Source organism: Myodes glareolus, chromosome X, assembly GCF_982192425.1.
Source record: "Myodes glareolus chromosome X, mMyoGla1.1, whole genome shotgun sequence".
Lineage (NCBI taxonomy): Eukaryota > Metazoa > Chordata > Mammalia > Rodentia > Cricetidae > Myodes > Myodes glareolus.
This window is the reverse complement of record NC_142053.1, coordinates 139712825-139717236: the sequence shown is the minus strand read 5'-3', so window position 1 is coordinate 139717236 and position 4412 is coordinate 139712825. Positions and strand designations below refer to the sequence as shown.

General features: G+C 39.1%; 1 pseudogene; it reads left to right on the top strand.

The window, feature by feature from the left end:
- Positions 1-2528: 2528 nt before the first annotated feature.
- On the top strand, positions 2529-3365 carry LOC148117515 (nuclear transport factor 2 pseudogene; annotated as a pseudogene).
- The last annotated feature ends 1047 nt before the right edge of the window (positions 3366-4412 follow it).

Below are 4412 nucleotides of genomic sequence, written 5' to 3'. Positions count from 1 at the left end.
TTTATTAATTTTTGTTTTACAAATGTGGGTGATATTGTATTTGGGGCATAGATGTTCAGAATTGAGACTTCCTTTTTGATGGATTTTTCCTGTGATGAATATGAAATGTCCTTCTTTATGTTTTTTGATTAATTTTAGTTTGAAGTCCATTTTGCTAGATATTAGGATAGCTATACCAGTTTGTTTCTTTGAATCATTTGATTGAAAAATCTTTTTCTAACCCTTTACTCTGAGGTAATGTCTGTATTCAAGGTTGAGGTGTATATACAGAGACTGCTTGTTGTTTCTTTGCTGGCTGCCCAGACCTGAATAAGTCTAAGATTCTTATTGGCTAACTCTTTTTTTTTAAAAAAAAAAACACTTATATCTTAAAATAACCCATTTCTATTATTCTGTGTATCACCATGAGCTGTGGCTTACTGGGTTTACTGGGTAAGGTTCTGGTGACTGTCTCCTTTGGCAGTTGCATGGTGTCTCTGTGACTCACCTTCTTTCTCTCTATATCCTGCCTGGCTTTACTCTACTAAGCCATTAGTCAAAACAGCTTCATTCATCAACCAATATAAAGCAACACATATGGAGAAGTACATCCCATATCATCTCTCCTTTTCTATCTAATTAAAAATGAAGGCTTTAACTTTAACATCGTAAAGTTACATATAACAAAACAGGTTCGGGCAATAATTATAGTTACCATATTTAGACTATTTGTATCTGTCAAAATTAAAGAAAGTATATTATGATCTATTTTATCTTTGTGAATCTAAAGTTTTATATGTTGCTGTGACAACTCCTTCAGCCAATGGCCTTTGAGATGCTTGACCACTTTGGGCATGGTCTTGGGTACTATAAAAACAGATGTAGAAATGTGCTTTTGCAGAGAACTGTTGATCAGTGAGTCCACCCCTAAATAAAGAACCCTTTATTATACTCTATTCTGAACTAGTGTGAGACTACTTTATTGTAATCCACTACATCTGGCATCCAATGTGGCAGTGAAGTATAAAAGTACAAGCCATGTGGGCTGGAACAGGTTCCCCTGCTCACGTGGCTTGAAAGCCCTTTGCAGCTGAGCTACACTTTTGGCATGCAGCTGCAAATATTTTGGCTGGCATGGTACCTTGATAATTTCCCAGGCTCATACATACTATTCACCCCACTGCTTTCCCTGACACAACAACTTGTGCAGCTTCTGTTTTGTGTTTCTGGATTACAAGCTCTGGGTTCCTTAATAGTATGGTCACACAAAGAAAGCCCTCTCCATGTACAGAATCGAATTAATCACTCTCAATTTGTTAAATATGTTTGTTAGTATTTATAGCCACCAACAACATGGAACTGAGTGTTGCCACCTTGGAACAGAGCAGGGCTGTCATGTCTCTCTATTGTGCACACCCACAACTGTGACACCTGCTGGCCAATAAAAATTATTACACCTACAACAATTTATTGAAACCTCATAAGGGAGGTCAGTTGTTACAAGGACCTTGTTTATCCCTGCCACCTGGCTAGCCTACGGCCCAAAATAACCACACAGAAACTGTATTAATTTAAACACTGCCTGGCCCATTAGCTCTTACTTCTTATTGGCTAACTCTTACATTTTGATTTAACCCATTTCTATTAATCTGTGTATTGTCACATGACTGTGGCTTACCGGCAAGATTCTAGCTGGTGTCTGTCTCAGGCAGAAGATCCATGGCATCCCTCAGTCTGTCCACTTCCTCCCAGAATTCAGTTCTGTCTTCTCCACCTAGCTAAGTTCTGCCCCTATTGGCTAGGCCAAAGCAGTTTCTTTATTCATTAACCAGTGAAAGCAACACATGAACAGAAGAGCCTCCTACACCAGTAAGTTCATTTGATTAATAATTAACTAACTAACTAACTAAATAAATTTGAACATTGTGTAATGGCAGACAATATCACCACCCAGGAATTTTATAGCCTTTTTTCTTATACTGTGGATGGTATTCTGCAAGGCCTATATGGTTTTTCTGATGCATCCATTCCTGTGATTTTTATTAAGACTTACCTGTGTTTTTCATATTATATCCTTAAAATATGGTTTGATAATAGAGACATAAATAAGGCACTTTTAGAAATGATATAGTCTTTACAGAGTAATAATAAACAGCTAACTGACAGAATTTATATTGCTGAAAATCAAACATTAGCTGAAAAAATTAATAACACTGAAAAGGATAACAACCATTTGACAGACAAAATTCAATCTATGCCAATGAGTTATAAAACTTTACAGAAGGGTGCTGACAAATTATCTGAAAGAATTCATACTGTTGAAATTGACAATCAAAATCTGTTAAAAAGTTATCATAATTTAGCAGATTTCTCCAGGAAGGCAATCTTCATGCCATCCAAATAATATCTAAGGATTAGAAGTTACCATTAAAGGAAAAATTTCATATGTTGGAATAATATATGCAAAATAAGGACCAGAAGTTATTTGAGTCAATGAAATCAATAGAAATTTTCACAGGCACAGACCGTGCTGGGTTGCCACTGCCGCTGCCGCCATCGTGCCAGCGGGTCTTGGTGAGGTGGGTGACTCTCCAGGATGGGAGACAAGCCAATTTGGGAGCAGATTGGATCCAGCTTTATTCAGCATTACTACCAATTATTTGATAACGACAGAACCCAACTAGGTGCAATTTACATTGATGCATCATGCCTTATGTGGGAAGGACAGCAGTTCCAGGGGAAAGCTGCCATTGTGGAGAAGTTGTCTAGCCTTCCGTTCCAGAAAATCCAGCATAGTATCACGGTGCAGGACCATCAGCCTACACCAGATAGCTGTATCATCAGTATGGTTGTAGGCCAGCTCAAGGCCGATGAAGATCCCATCATGGGTTTCCACCAGATGTTTCTATTAAAAAACATCAATGACGCTTGGGTTTGCACCAATGACATGTTCAGGCTTGCCCTGCACAACTTTGGCTGACCTCCTGGCCAGACGCTCACGCTGTTTCCTCCTCCCTCCTCTTCCCAATACTATCTCACTCCTCCAGATGCTCCAAATATCATACACAAATGAGCAGGGCCGAGGTGGGAGTGGGTGCAGTGCGCTTCTTTTACCACGGTGTTGTGCATGATATTTGGATGCTAGACTAGTTGCATCTGACAGGAGACGTTTGTGTTGTACCAGCGCATGCCTTGGAAAGACTTAAGTAATGCAAAAGATTGTCGGTTTTTGTTTTATTTCGTTTTTTAATCTACTGACAAGTTGCTCTAGTAACCCAAAGAAATGAAGGAGAAAGCAGCTGCCTCACCACCCAGATATTGATTTGTTCAGATGTTTCAATGCCTCATGATACAATAAAACCACAAAAGTTTTCTTAACAAAAAAAAAAAAAGAAATTTTCACAGGACAAGAGATTCAGGGTTTACAAAAGACAGTGATAAAAAGATTTGAGTCCATTGAGATAATTATCAGAACTTATAAGCAGGTAGAGAAGGTACAAGGAAAGGTTTAAATATGACCAGTACTTGTCAGAGTCAGAGACGACTTATGAAGAGTTTTAGCTGAGGCTGATCTAATGGGAGCTCACCAAGGCCAACTGGACTGGGACTGAAAAAGCATGGGATCAAACCAGACTCTCTGAATGTGGCGGACAATGAGGAGAATGAGAATGTGGTGGACAATGAGAAGCCAAGGACAGTGGCACTGGGTTTTGATCCTACTGCATGTACTGGCTGTGTGGGAGCCTAGTCTGTTAGGTTGTGCACCCTCCTGGACCTGGATGGAGGGGGGAGGACCTTGGACTTCCCACAGGGCAGGGAACTCTGACTGCTCTTTGGATTGGAGAGGGAGGGGGAGGGGAGTGGGAGGAGGGGGAAGAAAATGGGAGGTAGGGAGGAGGTAGAAATTTTTTAATAATAAAAAAATATAAATAAAGAGTTTTAGCTGACTGCCTAATAATCACTTCTGACAAACTATCAAGTACTAAATACCCAGAAGGATTCAAAGAATGTAAATGTAAATCTATAGGCATGAATGATCTAAAAGAAATTAAGCAATCAGTAGTATCTAATGCATTTACCATTTGCTAAGGAGATGGAAAAGGCATGGGCCTCAAACAATAAGGCTGCTGCACACAACTGGCTTTAATAGTCTCAGCAATACTTGAAAATGGATCACATGAAAGGAGGCAAAAATATTAGAACAATAGGAAAGAGCCAGAGTTGAGACTTCCCAAAATCAAATTCGTGACAAAGGGTTTTTGTGCTGATCCACAGAGTCAAGCCATCTATGATGAACACACCTTGTCCCTATGCCATACAGCAGCTGTTAATGCTTGGGACAGAATTCAAGAACTAAGAAAAATAATCAAATTATATATTAGGATTAAACAAAGGCAAAGAGAACTCTTTAGTGATATTTTACAAAGATTAAC